The following is an 18,793-nucleotide window of genomic DNA, read 5'->3' as shown; positions in this document are numbered from 1 at the left end:
TACATTAGAATCCTCCAATACAAGGGCTGTAGCAAAGTGACTATTCTTGTAGTAACTCTCATGAATAGGAGACCATTGACCCTCACATTTATAGCATATGAGTTGTCTTTTCATTTCCATCAGCTCTTGATGAGGTATAAGCTTTCTTCGGGTGCCAAAAGGAGTAGGCCATTCTAAGATAACTGAAATTCTAACATGCTGTGCCCTACATACATTTGGATGACCAATAACATTCTTCTCTCCACATTTGTAGCATAGACCTCTAGAAATGAGATCATCCAACATACGGCTTGAAAAGTAGGTACCATGAACATTGTTGAAGGAGAAAGGACGGGTTAGTACTTCTTCTTCCTCATGATAATCCATGACATAAGCTGGCTGTCCTTGGTACCCTACATAGTGTGTGCCATAGGCATTATTTGCACCCATATCATGCTCATATGCATAAGATTGATGCTGCCCACCATTCATGCATAATGCACAAGCTTCATACTGCCCATATGGATCATTATATGCATGATTATCCACCCTTCCAACAAAATATCCATGTCTGTCTCCCATTTTGTGCTTGCAGTCTGAGTATACAGCAGTGGAAAATCCTCAATAACTTGAGCTCCAATTGTCCAAATTGAGGGCTTTATAGCTTTGTTTGAAGCTTATACAATACTCTTTCAAATGAGCTATCAAGCTCTGCAAATGGATAAGTATAGACAATTCTGGAAATGCTTTTTTGTTGTCAGCCAGACACACTCTGTAAAGAGTGAATGCCTTGTTTCAAGTGTCTTTTGTACTTCTCATCAAAATTTGAGCAAATATCCAACACCAAGACACTCAAAGGAGTAGGGAAGAGCTGTAGGATATTGAAATAGATGAAAATAACCTCTGCAATTCCAAAACTGAAGCAAATCTTGCTTAAGAATACCCAAGAAATGGTCAATATGAATCCAAGTCAAGATTCACTGAAAGAGACTCTCTTTTGCCCATAGGGAAGCCAATGAACATGTATGCCCTATTCATACCCCTACATACATCAAAGTACTAACTCTTCCAAAGTGTAGGGCTGAAGTAGATTGTATGGTCCATTCATTGCATACTCATCCCTGCATTCCATTTGTCCAAGAGAGAATACATCTTGCTGCCATTCTTCATTACCCTGTTGCATCCATAACATTGAACCATTTGTCCATAGATGTTCATTGATCAATTTCCATTGATCAAACAACCAAATACTTGAGCATCATACCCTTGAATGGTGAGTCAAATACAACTCGCTAAGCACTCAGTTGCATTTGAAGTTGTGTGTTTCCAATTGAAAGATCAGTTTCTAGTCCCTTCGTGGCAATTTCAACATGTGTTTTCTCTGCCTACTTCAATAAAACCCATGCTTGCGCAAGATTTTAGTATGGAAATATATGTAACAACATTTGGAGAAATGCCATCCTGCTACATCTGTACAAACTGGCTTAAAGCTTCCTTGTCAAACCCATGTTCAGCATATCTAGTAATGGATGCAGTCCATGAGACTATATATCTGACTGCCAAATCATTAAACACTTTCTGTGCTTCTTGTTCTATTGCCCCAATCAAGCCACAAGCTTTCAAGCTGCATACATAAGCAGTAGGATCTAGATGCAAACCCTCAAGTTGTATCTGCTTAAAACAAGTTAGTGCTTACTCAGCAAGGCCTTGTTCAAGATATCTTACAATTAGTGCACTCCATGCAACAACATCTCGATCTGTTAGCTTGTCAAAAATGTCCTGTGCTTCTATAAGGGAGCTAGCTTTGCTAAACAAATCGACCAAAGCAGTGCCAACAGAAGTATCATTCTCCAACCCCCTATTGACAATATCAAAGTGCAAATGACAGCCTCTTTCTAAGCTGGCAAAACCTCTGACCACTTCTCATCAGAGAAAAGGTGCCTTGCATTGCTAATCAGATGTACAAATGCAGCAATGCCTATTGCTGCCAAACTCTGATGAGACCGTTCTGTAAATCCTGTCAACAGATGTAAAATTTTCCCCACAATAGGGTTGACAACACCATAAAACTTCACAAAGAGATCAGCCACAAGTTGCAATGCTAGAGTGCAAGTCTTGTAGAGCCATGCTTCTACTTCAACGTCATTTTGTTCACCCTCAAGTTCCTCATCTGATTGTTTAGGAGCTGCATCGTCAAACCCCCTGGAGCTTGTGGAGAAGTGCTTAAGGGATCGCTTTGACGGCTCGCAAGTCCACAGGAGGCAAGGCCGCTATAATGCTACAGAAATGCAGGAATCACTTGTTGGACAGGGTACGGAATATGTGATAAATGAGATAGGAGAGCACTTGTTGGACAGGGTACGGAATATGTGATAAATGAGATAGGAGAGCTCCATCTCCTTCCTATTCACTCTTCGAACCATCATTTAGTCATCAGTATGCAAATCTTCGTGAAGACCCTCACATCAGCTCTTCCCCTTGCCTTTCAACAAACACTCTGACTCTGTACTTCTAGCTTCATTGCACTCCAGTTTTCTCACAATGGGACTACTGATGTTCTTACTGTCTCTAAGTCAGGAGACAAGGTCACTGCAGATAATCTATCTGAATTGTCAATCAGCAGAGCTTCTGTCTCGAATGGTGAAGGTAAGGGAAGGAAAGATGATGATACTACATCTAGGATGAAAGCTGGAAACAGAGTGGCAATTTTTCGGGATCGTGAAAAAGATAAGAAAGTTCCACAACCAGAGGACTCTGATGGTGGAGGATGAAGATGACGACTCAGAGTCTGACGGAGAGGAGCTCGATGAAATTCCTGTCCAGGAATCTCGCTCCAATGCAGTTTACAACTCCATCGTCCTCCATGAAAAGCTTAAAGAGATCAGCTGGCCTGGTGACTTAGACTGGTTGCAAACTCTAACAATTGCATACAGTGAGCCTGGTGACATCGATGTTAACGGCGACTTAGTCTGATGGTGGAGGAGGTCCTGGTTGCGAGGCCGGATCATCCACAGATCGCACCAGGATGTCCATCACAAATGGCCTTCGTCGCACCTCGACATTAACGAGGACCTAGTCTGATGGTGGAGGAGGTCCTGGTTGCGAGGCCGGATCATCCACAGATCGCACCAGGATGTCCATCACAAATGGCCTTCGTCGCACCTCGAAGGACATCATGGACGATTTCCAGACCCTCCGCGAGAAGATGATGTCTCAGTATAAGGACACCATTGCAAGACCCTCCGCGAGAAGATGATGTCTCAGTATAAGGACACCATTGCAAGACAGTATTTCACAGTCACAGGCAAAGAGGCCGACGATGCCACCATTGAGCGCATGATCGACACCGGTGAGAGCGAGACCTTCTTGCAGAAGGCCATCCAGGAGCAAGGGAAAGGGCAAATCATTGAGACGATTAAGGAGATCCAAGAGAGGCACGAGACCGTGAAGGAGATTGAGAAGAATCTGATGGATCTGCATCAGATCTCCTAGACATGGCGGCCCTGGTCGAGGCACAAGGTGAGCAGCTGAACAATATCGAGGCCGCAGTGTAGAATGCTTCATCCTTCATCGACAAAGGCAACAAGAAACTCGAGGAGCGTGGCTAGCTTGGCAGGAAATAACAGCAGATGCACGACACACAGTCCACTGTCACATGTACAATCGAAAGAGGCTCTTGCATCAGCATCCAAAGCCAGAAGGCTTTCCTTTATGAGGCGAGCTTCTATGAAGGCAGATACTCTGGTCTCAAGGAGCAGGCACAGCAGAAGAAGCAGAACATTGAGTCGATGAAGAAATGGAGGAAGATGAGACAGGACAGCAATTTTGCTTTCTCTTCACCAAAATACCTCCAGCCATAGTTGTGTAAACTCCCAAGAAAGCTGCCATTAATGCTTCTGCATGCAGTCCTTGTGGTCCAGAGATGTTGTGTAAACTCCCAAGAAAGCTGCCATTAATGCTTCTGCATGTAGTATGCCTTCAACTCCAGTTACATAGAAATGATGCCTGTAATTAGATCTTCCATGAAAATGACCTCCCCAGCCAGATCATAATCATGAAAATGATGGAATTAAAGCATGCCTTGGATCAAAGCAAGGCTCTGATACCAATGTAATGAAAGGTCCTAGACTACCATAAAATCTAACTATGGAACAATGGAAAATGAAGAAATCACTACATTAACCTATGGTGAAAACATGAATACAAGAAAGGATTCTTGGAACACACCCCAAGCTGGTGCCATGGAAACTCACCTCCATGTAGGTGAAGGACAAGAAAACTAATGTGACTACCAAGAAAACTTACATGAATAACATGTCCAAATGGCAAAAGGCCCCTAACTTTGGCTAGGGCTGCCTATTTATAGCAAACCCTCAGCCCTAGACCTCTAGTTTTATCACAAAGGCATTTAGCCTGCTGTCATTGTTTTCCATTGGCCTAATTTGCTTCATTACACTCAACAACGTGGGCCAAGTTTTTTTAACCCTACACCTTGTTTCTCAGTGATGTTCATGTTTTAAGTGTGGGGACGTTAGCGGATGGCTTGTGGCGTGGTCCTATGTCCCTGTTGCTCGGTTAACCCTATCCGTTAAGGTCTTAAGTGTGGGGACGCATCCTTGCGCATCTACATTGCATATCCTTCTGCATATACCTCAACCTGTTAATGCCTCTATGCCATGCCTTGCTTTTACCCTAATGGGGTCCCTTCCCACCCACCCATTTATTTTTCACCCACCCTCGGGGCTGTTCCCTTGCAGTTCTCCTTAATTCCTTGATTTTGCAGTCCTGCCATGTGAACACACCCTACATTCACCGCAATCCACATACAACCTTATAACCCTGTTTCTCCCTTTGAACTGACAAATTTTCCTTTTTACCTACCCCTATTCCGGTGCATGATTTTTGCATTATTAATTTTTGAAGTATTTTGCGCAAATTAGCCGGTTTTCCATGTGAATGCATCTTGCTTGCTTCGAAACGATGATCTGACATCATAGCCCTGACAACCACTTTCTCCCTGACATTTTTCCTTTTTACTCCGTGTCGTTTCGATGCACGGTTTGTCCAATATTAATTTTGCGGTTTTTTTAAGACTTTTTCGTGCGTCTTTTTGACATTTTTCCATGAGAACCTGCCCTGTTTGCATTGGAATTCACACTTGATTTGACAACCGTGTCCATCGTGCATTCCCCCACCTTTTTCCTTTTTTCTCCCCCCTCTTTCAACATCTGGATTTTTAATTATTAATTTTTCAATGTGTTTTAAGGTGTATTTTTGGTGTTTTTCTCATGTGAATCACTCCTACTTCAGCCGAAACTGCGTTTTGACATGACAACTCTGTGCCACCCCTTCCTACGGACATTTTCCCTTTTTACTGCATGTCCTTTCGGCAAACGGTTCGTCCAATATTAATTTTCGATCCCATTTTGGGGTCTGTTTTTTGGATTTTTTCCACGTGAACGCGTCTTATCTCAGCCGGAACTATGTTTTGATGTGATAGATTGTCGGGCACCTCTTTCTGCACATTTTTCCTTTTTCCTGAACCTCGTTTCGATGCACGGATCTTCCGATATTAATTTTCATTTCCGTTTTTGGACCCGTTTTTTTACATTTTTTTGCATGTGAACGCCCTGTTTTTCCCCCAGAACCCCCGTTGCATGTTTCTCCTGTCTTCCCCCTGCTGTCCTGCCCACTTTTTGTTTTTACGATATTTTGTTTTGATGATTAGATTGGGAGATATTAATTTTTCTTTATTTTTATGTGTTTTCGCACGACTCGTCCCTCGCGTGAACGCGCCCATTTTTAATTTCATGCATCTCCACGTGCCCCGATCGCATCCGCGTGACCCGTCCTGACATCCCGGCGCTCTTTCGATCCCGTCACGGCAATTTATTTTTTTTTTACCCCACCCCGCGCACGCGCACGGGACGGGGGTACGCCTCTCTTTTATGGGACCGCCCGCCCATTCTTTCCCATGGGCACCCCACCCCATGACCCCCTTTCCCCTACCCTTCACCCGGGCACCCCCCATAGGTACCCTTGCCCATTCCCCCCCCCCATAGGTACCCCTGCCCATCCCCTCCCTTGGGCACCCCCCCCCCCCCCCCATGGGCGCCCTTACCCCCACACCCTTCCCTATCCCCCTCACCCTTCTCTCTCCCCGACCCCTCCCCACCCCAACTGCCTCCCTCTCTCTCTCTTCCCGTTCCCTGCGTGTCGCGTTCCCCCCCTCCATATCCTTCACCTCCTCCATCTCCACCTCCCTCTTCACCTCCATCTCCATTTCCTCCCCTCCTCCTCCTCTGTTCCTCCCCTCCTTCTCCTCCCCTTTCCCTTCTTCCTCCTCTTCTCCTCCCCTTCCCTCCTCTCCCGCCTACCCTCCTCCTCTGCTCCTCTCCTCTCCTTCCCCTCCTTCCCCTCCCTCTTCTCCTGTGCTACCTGCCCCCTCCTCCACGACTCGCGACGCCCTCCTGTGTCGTCCTTTGGCCTTGCCAACGACCCCGTGACGTGGCCCTGCCCCGCGCCGGCATCACCTGTGGCCCTCGTGGCTAGCGCCCTCTGCCCGCCCTCCAGCCCCGCGACGCCGCCTGGCACCGCTGTCGCCGCCGACTACCCGCCTGGAGCCTGCTGTCGACGACCCCGCCATCGATGCCCTCGCTGACGTGCCGTCTCTACGCCCCCACCATCTGCTGTTGACCCCGCCACGTGCCCTACAAACATCACCCTCCACCTCCATCCATCTAAGCCCCCCTTTCCCCCCCACCATTATCCAAACCTGGTCGTTCCCATGTTCTGGCTGATCATCTGTCGCGTATCCCGCAAACTGCAGACGAGGAGCAGGATGATCCAGACCTTCCTGATGCTTCCCTATTCTTAGTAGAAACTGTAACTCCCTGGTATGCAGACATTGCCAATCTACTGGCAACCCAACAGTACCCTCCTAGCATTTCTAGTCGGGAAAGGAAGAAGCTTCTGTTAGAATCAGCTCCCTACACCCTGCTAGGCGGTGCACTATACAAGAAAGGCAAAGATGAAGTGCTCAGAAGATGTGTTGCAGGAGATGAGATTGGGATTGTTCTGAAGGCTTGCCATGACGAGCCATGTGGTGGAAGTGTTTTGAGAGTGTTTTGGATGATATTGATTATGTTTTGGAAGTTCATGATGTTTATTAGTAGAGATGTGATGTTCTGATATGTTGTGATTGGTTCTGTATACCTTTTGTATAGCTTCTGTTTTGTTCTGATTGTCTTCTGTATGAAGCATGGATTGATGATTGATGAAGATTGAGATCTTTTGTAAGCTTATTGAATAGTTTTTGAGAGTTTGGAATGGTTTGAGTATGAGTTATGAGGTTTTGATGACCTTCTATAACTTTTTGTAGATCTTCTGTAGAGCTTCTGTCTCTGTACTGTAGCTGTTCTGGTACTGTACTGTGACTGTTCTGTATGCTTCTGTAAGTGTTCTGATGGATGAGAGTGTAGCTTGGGAAAGTTTTCTAACCTTGGAAAGAGGTGAATACAAGTGTAAAAGAGCTAAAAGAAGTAAAAGAAGTAGCTGCTAAAGACTCAAGTAAAGACTGGAGTGAAGTGACAGTGGTGAGCTATGAAAGGACACTATAGTGGCTCTGGTGACTCTTCATATCAGACATACCTCTTGGGAAGGGTATCCACGACCTAAGAAGGATTATTGAGAGTGATTATGAGAGATTGTAGTGTGGATATGATGTATTATTGATGGAGAGAGAGAGAGAGAGAGAGAGAGAGAGAGAGAGAGAGAGAGAGAGAGAGAGAGAGAGAGAGAGAGAGTCAGAGATAGCCAATTCTACTAAAACAGAGTGATTGTATATGAGAGATTGAGAGAGAAGACTATGAAGACATTGAAGATGAATACTATGTGATGTATTTCCATTCAAAGATGGTGCATTCCTTTGCTTTCTTTGTTCTATTGATGGATTTTGTGAAGATATTGAAGAAATTGGTTGATTCTATCAAATCCGTGGGAGATCTACATGATGCTGCATGAAGATTTGTTGTGCCTGGTGTTCTTTTCTTCATTGTGATCATATAAAACCTAATAAACAAGCTTGTTGATGTTACAAGATAGATTTTCTTGCAAGAGAATTCCCTTTTCCTTGGTGTTCCTCTTGGGGCTCCACACCTTTCCCCTTGTCGACATATCCTTCCAAGGACGAGCCCTGCTCCACTCCATGACAACCAGTCCATGCAACTTAGCATAAGCCAAGATCTTCTAATGGTTGGAATATGCCCTGTAGTCAAAGTAGGACGAATATCATCACGGGGGATGTCCCTCTCCAACAAACACTGCATGCCTCACCTCACCCCTCCTCCTCATATGCGCTTGATAATCCATGGTTTAATCCCTTTCATGCATAATTCTATCATGCCTCAAAGCCTAACCTTGGTTCACATTTTGCAGATTTCTCCACAGTAGCCGTCATGGAGCACACAATGCAGCTGGCATGCAAGGAAGCTCTCCTCCGTAGAAGGGAGCATAAGGCACAAGCGCCTCCACCAGAGCGATATGTGCCTACCCTTAAGAGGTAAACACCAAAAAGAGGCCCTAAGCAACATCGCCCCCCCAGACACAAGCTAAAAACTTCCCAAGCCAGGAAAACAAAGCCTCAAGGGAATGCCCGGGGGTGTCAACCCCGATCGTGCAGGCCCTCACCAGACACTTGGGTATAAGGTGCTCGAAAGAGGAGAAGGCAACTAGAAACAAGAGAGAATTTGATGAATTATTTAAAAGCATTCTTGAAACCTCCCTTAAGTGGTTAAAGGGGCAGTCTTCCCACCTGTACAAACCTCCCTTACCGACTGTTAATACATGACACGTCTTTAACAAGCACCAATGATATGCATCGCAGTCAACACCATAGGATTTAGATAAAGTAATATCTTCTTGCATTGCATTTGTTCATTATAATTGACGCATGTGACTTGCATATACTCTCATGAAGTGTCAAGTGAATGCAGGATGACACAAGTCTTTATACGAAAGTGTTCAATGCCCAAGTCACTCCAAGACCACCAACCTCACAAAGAGCCATGATGGAAGCCTCACCGCTGAAAGAGAAAATCACCCCCATCGATCACCCGCATTGCATGGCCCAAAGCATGATTAGTGGTGGCCACTCTCTCTTTGTGGGTCAAAACTCTACACCTGGCACTCACGGCAACTGTTACCTCAATTGTACAAACATCACACGTGACAAAGAGGTTTTGCAAAATCTCCAGTGTATCTCTCCATTTCAACAATTGTTTCTCTAGCAATGAGACTAGGGCACAATCATCGCTATAATATCCATTTCCGAAGCCTTTGAATCTCGACATTTCCCGATCCAATTGAAAGGTTGATAGCCTCAACGTATTGCAATGGTTGTACTCATGTTATTCTTTTTTTTAAAAGGTGGGAAAGAAAAAAGAAAACAAAAAAACAAAAACAAAAGAAAAGAAAAGAAAAAAAGCACTCACAATCACAGCACGACACCTAGGGGTCCTCAAAATTAGGTATGCCCAGTGACCTTGGTCGACTGGCTTCGTCCCTAGTCCCCTAGCCCTCTACACATCCCCCACAATTGTTCAAGGCACATCAAGGGTAGGACATACCTAGAGAGCTTGTCTCGCCTATGGTTAGACCTGTCACCTTGATCCATTTGCACGATTCCTTTTTACACTCCGCTTTAGTATCATTGCAATCGATCCTGGTAAGTACCTCACAAATGGCCATGAAAAGTATACTGTACTCATCGAGCAAACCCAATAGCTACCAGCTACTGAAAGTTCAGTATCAATGTGTTCAATTATGCTACATTGTGATGTCACAATGCAAAGGATGTCTCATACACCTTTCTGTGTACTTCTCCTCAACATGGACAACTTTGCTTCATCCACATATTGTTATGAGGAACCAAACCTGAGGTCTTCTAACTACGTAATATCTAAGTATGCACGAGCACTCACATCATATCTACACTGAAATATATACATTGTTTGGGTCCTCAAGTGTAGGACAATACTCTCAGCTTGCTTAGAGTTCGACCTGTCTCCCAAACTAATCAAACTACGTATTGTGCACGATAAGAAGACTAGCACTACCCCCAGGGGGAGACCACATATGAGAGGTTTTCAATCGCAGGTACTAAAGACTCCATCAAATGCATCGTCAGCTCTTCATCATCACTCAATTCTGACCTCTTGGCCATTCCTATCATGCAAGCACACCAAACAATCGACCTGTGCAGAATCCCCACAAACCACCACTTGTGCCAGTCCTCAACGCAATTCCCAACAACGAACAGCCCTACCCCCAACTCCAACCACCCTACCACCAGCCACCCACGCCAACAATGTGGCCCCAACAACCTTTATCTGTCCACCACCAAAAATCCTCCAAGGCAACCACAGACGTCCTTGCCACCCACGTCTTCGGTGCATGCTAAAGCCTGCTACCTACGACTGTGAGTGCCATGGGACTGGCACTTGTCTAGGAGGAGGGTAATATTAACCCTCAAACGAACAAGGGTGAAAAATCCAAAAAATTTGAACCAAAAGACAAGGTCAAGGCAAAAACAAAACGAAAGGTGAAGGCACACAAGAAGAATCCAAAAACGCAAGAAGTGTAGAAGAGTCCTAAATCAAGGAGAAAGGTGCACAAGAGAAGCGCAAGTTAATACTCGTGTAAAAGAGTGCAAGGCGCACCAGGATTTATTTACCCTCAAATGAACAAAGGTGGAAAATCCGAAAAATCTGAAGCAGAAGACAATGCCAAGGCAAAAGCAAAACGGAAGGTGAAGGCACGCCAAGAAGAATCCGGAAACACAAGAAGTGCAGAAAAGTCCTAAATTAAGAAGAAAGGCACACAAGAGAAGCACAAGTTAATACTCGTGTAAAAGAGCGCAAGGGGCACCAGGATTTGTTTTAAAGAGCACCCGTGCAAATTGTAAAGGTAGATGGGCGGTGAAAAGGAAGCTAGGAAGATAGGAGGACAATGGAAAAAAGGGCCTAAGCCACGGTCGGCCATGTAAAAAAGGGGATAAGGGGATGACCACCCAAAAGGGACTTAGGGTTTTGTATATAAAGTTGAAAAGCGAATGAGAAGCTCATTCTTGTGTGTGGCCAAAAGTGGCTCTCCTCTTTTTCTTCCTCTTCTTATTTTTGCTTGTTTGAGCTTGTGTTTGAGAGAGGGAGGGAGTGTGAGGGACCGGGGAGGAGAAGCTCTCCACCTTCTCCTCTCTTCTTCTCTTCTCTTGTCTTGCTTGCGGCAATGAAGCTTGGAGCATGGAGCTTGAGGATGGTGCTTGCTTGAATCTTGCACTTGGATCATGGAGCTATCGGAGTGCACGGGAGAGGAGGTTTGGATTGTATTCTAGATTAGCATAGCAGTCCATGTCGAAAGAACAGATGCCTACTTGAGTGACGTAGGTGAGGACATCCATGAGGAAGTTATCGAAGTCGATCTTGCTAGCAACGTGTAGCTCCTCTTCCGTAAGGACTTGATCTAGGTAAGGACGGCTCATGACATGATCTTCCAATGATTGATTGTGAGTGATGGCCAATACCTTAAAAGAGGTAGGAGCTACGTAAGTGGGATCATACTCAGATGTGTTGATGGCGCATCGCTGCTCAATATTGGTCATGATTTTGGCAGCCTTCTTGTTCCCACTGGAGTTGGAGAGCATACCACTTGTGTAAGAAGGATGAGTCATTATCGGCTAGCTTGCGAAGTTCATCCAACTTTTGGCTCATGGCAATAACTCTACTCTTGCTATAGGAGGTGATCAACCGTTGTTTAAGGGCTTGGTCTCGAGATATCTCGGCGTTGGCAATCAATTCCTCTATGACCATGGGGGTTTTTACCATTATGAATTCATATTCCTCCCAAGTGCATGGCATGGAGCGGACATCCGATGCTAAGGATGGATCAAGTAGACCTAGGTCTAAGCACTCATAGCTTTTAGCAAGTAGGGTGAAAGTGGCATCTAAGCACTTGATGCAAGTGATTAGATCATCTCATGTGTTTTCAACTAGGTCTTTAGCCAACATGAGGATCAATCGTCATTCGTAGAATGGCTTAAGCCTTACTGGCGAGTAGGGTCGACATGAGCTAGACAAGGGAGCTTCTAGTGACCGACCCTCAGGTGGGTCTATAGGAGTATTGGCATTCTTAGGGGCCATGGGTTGGGCTTGTGGCTCAGAGGATGTGCTATGCTCAGCTTGAGAAGTAGCTAGGTCACTAGGCTCCTTGGGGGTGGTCGAGTCAATGGAAGTTAGGTGCAACTTTGGTTGATAGACTTGTTGTAGTGCCAGTGCCTTTAGTGATCTTAGACTCTATAAGATTAGCAGCTTTGGGGTCTATATGCTTGGGTGTGAGGGTCTCTTGGGGGCTTGCTTCCTTAATTGTTGTAAGAAGATGGGTTTGAGGGTGGCACTTGAGTAGTGCCCTTGGCAATTTTGGATTTAGGCACCTATATCCAAGCATTGCCCTCATAATATCCTTGTGCTTGCAACAAGGTTTTGGGAACCCATCATAACTTGATTGTTCATCTTCACATGTATCGCCTATTATGTGGCCTCCTAGCTCTTGGGTATGAGTTTCTAGCATTGCAAGATTGTGTGTGCATGCTTCTAGGAGGTGAGCATTTGTGCTTAGACATCCATTTGAGTAGTGGTTCATAGGCCCTAGCTCTAATTTCTATGGTTTATTGGCATTGAGGGTTGGTGGGTTGTGACAAGTCACGACCCCCTCCTTAGGTTTTATGATGGGTTTCTTTACCAATGGCTTGGCAAGTTTTGATGGAGTCATGCTGCCCTTTGCTGAAAGTCGTGATTATTTGTACTTTGCCAATGGCTAGATGAATGTGTTGTGACTAGTAGTCGGCATTGCATAGTGTCTACTTTTTAAATGTACATCCCAAAAATGATTTCATATATGTATCCTTTGTATTCGGAAACATGTAAAAGATCATGGGTAGGCTTTCCAACTCGATAGAGATTTCACTTACATTTTCCCAAAAGTACGTATGATCGGCCCTTATATGGGTTGAACTTGGCATTACTGGGCTGTAACTGTGGTTTGTCAATTTGAATCCAATGATCATGAGTCAAGATGTTAAAATCAACACCCTCATCGATCAATGTGTAACGTGTTCACCTATAGGACACGTCTTAGTAGCCCATCGGGAAGAGAGTCCAGAAAGCATCGCCCAGCGCTCCCATGGAATGTCACGGGGTTTGCAATCTAGGTCTTCCCGAGTCTGCCATGAAGCGAAAGCATTCCGGCCATTCCCACTTAGGACCGCGACCTGAATCATGGTTTTCCTAGTGGTCAAATTCCTAGAATGGTAGCTAGCGTCGAGAACTACTTTATGCAGAAACGTCAGGGTCGAAGTGGATTCATGCTGCACTTGGTTCAAGGAGAATGGGAAATGAGAGGGATGCAAGCTCATCCTCTCTACCCGTAAGGCATAGTCCCATTCTGTTCCCCTAAAACAGCATAAATCGAAACTCTAGTATCCTAGATTCTAGGTCATCGTTCACCTTGCTGTCAATTTCTTTGAGAAAAGTTCCCGGCCAATCGGGACCACCCATCCGTAGGACGGACCCATGGCCACATCCATCGCACTTTCCTCGAGGTAACTTTAGTTATCTAATTACCTATCACATTTAGTTTGACACGCAAAAATAGCTTCCTTAATTAGCCAATTGATCACCGGTTCCTTCACGTAACTTAAGCACTGACATGGAAAAACAATGTCAAACAAGTTCCTTTTCAACAATTGATCTTATTTATCAGTCTTTGGAATACATCATATAATCCAGCCCGAAGGCTATTCCATAATCCGCCCAAAGGCAATCCATAATCCGCCCGAAGGCAATCCATCAATCCTTAGGGATTACTAATCCAAGTTTCCGCCTGTAGACTAGTATGCGGGCCTCGAGATCCAATCTCACGTCGGCCTCTTGTGCAGGACCTGGAGGCAAGGGATTTACAGTCAGAGCCCCCCCTAGCACCCAAGCATCCTCCTGCTCCAAGTAGCACCCACGGAGAGACCTCTCGCGGTGGGTTCGGTCCTCGTACCCGGCGCGGCTAACAACCCCCTTGGATAGGGTCAGGTAGACAGTCGGGGGTAACTGATGCTGCCTCTCCCTCCAGGCCTTCAACCTGAAGCATTAATTAATTTTCCAGCTTTAGTTCATTGAGCAAATAAGTAGAAACAATGCTCCTAACTGTACAAACATAATCAATCCAGTGGTCATTTGTTTGGCCCACTGCTAAGGTGTGAATCCTTCTCTCCGAATGCATCCAGCATTCGATCCGGTATCAATTTGCGACTTGGCAAGATCCCCAAGGGTTTCGTTGCTCGTTTTACCCTTTTATCATTGGGTTAGGGTTTATACCCTATTAACCCAAATTAACAAACACCTTAGGTTCCTTAAACTAAGACAGTAAATCTTGGGCAACCTCGTCGCCCTAACTTGATTGGTCAATTTCTTACTAGGCAATACATAACTTCCCTAACTTGGCAAATCAGCCCAAAGAAGGGTGATGTAGTAGGATGTCTACTCATCCTCTTGCAAATTAGACTCGCACTAGAACCTGCCAACCTTATTCCAAGGAATGGCAAATCTATATTGTGATTTAAACACAAAGCCATGCGACGTTGCAACTTGTTGTACGAGACAAGTGTCGCACCTAACTTGTGGGATCATTTCTCCCATCAAACGACGTTCCTTGGTCAAGAAATGCATTTGGTCAAGATGTAGGGTTTGGGAGTCCCTTTGACCCAACCCAACCCTAACCATACTAGGCCGACAACGTTTGGCCCTAGGGTTTCTAAACTCAATCGGAAGTCTAGTATTAGGCCAATTTGCCCTAGGGTAAAAACCCTAGATCGTTATTGTATGGTCGTCTAATTAACCCTAACATTGCGTGAATGTGGGTAGGATCTTGGGATCGAAAGTCTTGGCTTGGCATCCCTAGTGTGATACTAGGGCAGAATTTTTAGCGTACTAAACTCTACCTAGCGCATTGAGGTAATCATCGTTTGAGTTACACCATTGCAAGCGAATTGCCTAATCGATCTAATTGTCTTGCAACAAGAAGAGATCTTTCCTTAGAGATGCCAATATTTTTCCTAAAAGAAAATAATTTCAAGACATAACATTCCATGCAAATATGCGATTCATAGACTTTTCCCTTCTATGCAACAACAAAATGTAAAATGACCATTTCTTTTCCTTGCCTAATCTATAATGATAGACAATTCACGGCTAACTCATATAAAAGCCTACGTTGAATTGCATCAAGAACTATACCTATAAACCCTTTGTCCGATGCATTGAATTCATGATTTAATATGAAATGCATCTTTTTCTAAAACAACTTCGACAAAGAAGTTCATGAATGTCACGAGACCATTAATGATTTTAATTCGTCCTTCGACACTTAACCCAATCCTAGGATGTAATTTTCACCGCATGCAATTTGCAAGATACATAAATCCCTTTCATGCAAGGCAACTACTTGGACAACATTTAATGGATATTAATGATTATCTCATGTGAATCACAACTAGGAAGTTATTGCCTAAATGCATTATGTGATGTTCTCATTCGCGAGGCAATCAAGGATGAATCTAGGCAAATCCACCTTTTACTTAAGCAATATGCTTTCAGGATTACGACTTGGACGTGCAAGCAATGTGCAACATGCAACTAGATCTTGTAAGACGAATAAATAACTGCATTCATAACTTCCCCATGAAAATTAAACGTGCCTAATGCATTCCTTTTATGTGGAATTAAACTTCTAAGAACCTGGGTATTGAGGTTCAGGGTGTTATCCATATGCGAACTCGGAGTAGAAACTCCTGTGTGTGCGCCTCTTGCCATTTTCTTGGGAGCCATAGACGACGTAGATACTTTGTTCAGCGACTTTCCCTTGGGTTACTTTCGCGTATCGAACCCTCTTTGCCTGGGATCTTCTATTCTGCATGAGACACGGCCCTAGCAGATACGGTTTTAGGAAAACCGAGATGGTGTGGGTGAAAAGGGTTTAAGGAAGCCTTGTTTGGAAGCTTCTAAAGAAGCTTCCAAGAAGCTTCTGTTTGACAGAGTGACGTGGGTGGAAATGATTGGAAAGGAGGAGATTGACAATGAAGGAGGTGAGGATGATGATCACGATGGCAATGGTGATGTTGCTGAGGCGGCAACAGGCCAGCGTGGCGCAGCAGGCATGAAGGCGACGATGGTGGGCTGCACGACAGGTAGCGTGATCTCCTCCTCTCTCCTCTCCAGGAGCACGGCTCCCTCCTCCTCCTTTCCTTCAAGCTCCAAGGGGGGGGGGGGGGGGGGATAGCCACCCACGTGGCTTCACATGCCTCCTCCCTCCCCCATGCACTCCACCACTACACCACTCCTCTCACACTCCCTCTCCCCCTGCCATGCATTGGCTGAGGGGAGGGGTTAATAATTAAAAAAAATTGCACAAAATTTGACCATAATCCATTTACCTTTTCCCCGAGAAGGATGTTCTCTGCGGCCTACGGGTTTTTGAGCCTCGGCCTCCTACGCTCGATGCGGTGAGTTGTTTATTGAAGCACGCGGGGTAAGCACTTAGCCACTAACATTATTCCGTTGTGGAAGAGGACTTAGCACTGCTTTTGCATGGGGCGCGTAGTGGTCAAAATTCTTTAATATTTCGTGCATAAATATTACACAATGCATCAAATGTATGTGTTTCCTGGGCAGTGATAGTTACTTGCAAGTAGGCCAGAGCTATGGCTACTTGTCTTCATCTTCAATTTTTGTTATAGTGGCCACTCGTACCTTAACAGGGAATTCTAGCAATGGAGACTCATGTAGTGGGTGTGTGGGAGGGTAGTACTTCTTTATGCGGCTGCCATTGAAGAAGCCTATGCCCTCACCCTCTAGGGTTTCGAGTTCTACATTACTAGTTCGGTTGATGGTGCAAACTCTAAAAGGTCCTAGTTCTCTAAACTTCATCTTCTATTTATGACCTTTGATTGAGTACAATAGTACTAAGTCTCCCTATTCAAAATCTCATTGCTTGACATGCTTGTCAAACCAACTTTTACATCGTGCCTTCTCGCATATCAACACATGGGTGGCTAGAAGTCAAGTCTCTGATCAATGTTCTAACTTGATTAGGCACTCCGTCCATGCCTCCCTTCCACCCCATCTCTCATGAAGAGCTATTCTCAAGCTCGGAACAAAGAACTCTATGGGTAGAATTGCTTCAATTCCATAGGTTAACCTGAAGGGAGTTTGTCCTACGGCCATTTTATAGGCTATCCGATAGGCCCACAAGGCTACCATTAGTTTGTTATCCCAGTCACTGTGTGAAGCAAAGACTACTTTGGTTAGGATGTTTACTAGAAACTTGTTCGTGGACTTAGCCTAGCCATTCACTTTGGGGTAGTACGGTGAGGATTTTTGGTGGATGATCAAAAAGGTGGACAAGAGGTGAGTGATCACTTCATTGATGAAGTGCATACCCTGATTACTAACTAGTTCCATGGGATAGCCGAATCGTGAGATGACTTACTCCCATATGAACTTAGTTATGGTCCGAGTGTTGTTTTTCCTTGTAGCTCATGCTTTTGCCCATTTTGTGAGATAGTCAATAGGCAAACAATGATGTACTTGTCTTGCAAGTACTGTGATGCGGGACTAATAGGCCCAATGAAGTCAATCCCCCACTTTTTGAATGGTTGTCTTGTAATGATTCGGCTTAACTCTATTTCATCCTTACAAAGAGGTACCTTGGTCTGTTGGCACTCGTTGCAATGCCTTACAAATTGTATTGCATCTCAAAAAAGGGTAGGCTATCATAGTTGAGACTACAACATTTTGCGGGTTGTTGTATCTTCTCTAAGGTGTCCTCCTGCAATTTCCCTGTGTGCCTTTTCAAGTATGTCATGCATTTCATGCTCACACACACATCTTCGCAATAACTCGTCTTGCCCTAGCTTGTAGAGTTGGCATGCTATCAATTGATAAGGTTGGACTTTAAGAATGATTCACCTAAGTTGGGCCTTTTCGATGGGTCTTTCAGACAGTCTATGTTCAAGCACTTGGACTATGTCATCCATGCAATATGGCGTCAAGTCAGCTCTAAACAAAACTCGTTCGCTAGACATGTTAAATAGATGTGTGTCTGGCAACTTGTCCATAATGTCTTGTCCAACAACTTCTCTAGTGGGTATGTGAGATATATGGTCAACCGTGTATTGCTACTTCCCCTTGCATGCAACCATGGAGAAGTCGAATTCTAAGAGCAGCAGTAGCCATCGAGCAATGCGTCCTGTAGTGCACGGCTTATTCACAAGATAAAGCAATGCTTGATGGTCAACAAAGAAGGAAAAAGGTGTGGCCAAGAGATAATGCCAAAATTTCTTTATAGCAAACACCATGGCTAAACCCCCTCTCTTTCTCTCTCGTCCAGTAGTTCATTTTCATATCCATGAGTTGCCTACTAGCAAAGCTCACTAGATAGTCTAGATTTTATTCATCAAGCTGGCACAACACAGCTCCCACGGCAAACTTTGAAGCATCAATGTGAACGTGGAAAGTTATGGTCTAGTTAGGGGATCGTAGGATTGATGCTATGGTTAGAGCCTTCTTCAATTCCTTGTATGCGCATTGGCATTCCTCGGTCCATTCAAATATTATCAGCAACTTGTACAAAGGTCTAGCAATTAATGCATAGTTTGGTACAAATCTCCGATAATACCCTTGTATGGCCTAGGAAGCACTGAACTCCCTTGTAATTA

General features: G+C 44.7%; 1 pseudogene; it reads left to right on the top strand.

Annotated features, from left to right (window-relative positions):
* Positions 1-3,587, top strand: part of LOC148012548 (syntaxin-125-like) — a 48,628-nt pseudogene extending 45,041 nt beyond the window's left edge.
* The last annotated feature ends 15,206 nt before the right edge of the window (positions 3,588-18,793 follow it).

This window comes from Lygodium microphyllum, chromosome 27 (genome assembly GCF_053477565.2).
Source record: "Lygodium microphyllum isolate KBCC chromosome 27, Lygodium_microphyllum_v1.1.10, whole genome shotgun sequence".
Classification (NCBI taxonomy): Eukaryota; Viridiplantae; Streptophyta; class Polypodiopsida; order Schizaeales; family Lygodiaceae; genus Lygodium; species Lygodium microphyllum.
Note: the sequence above shows the minus strand (reverse complement) of the source record. Positions and strands in the feature narration are given on the sequence as shown.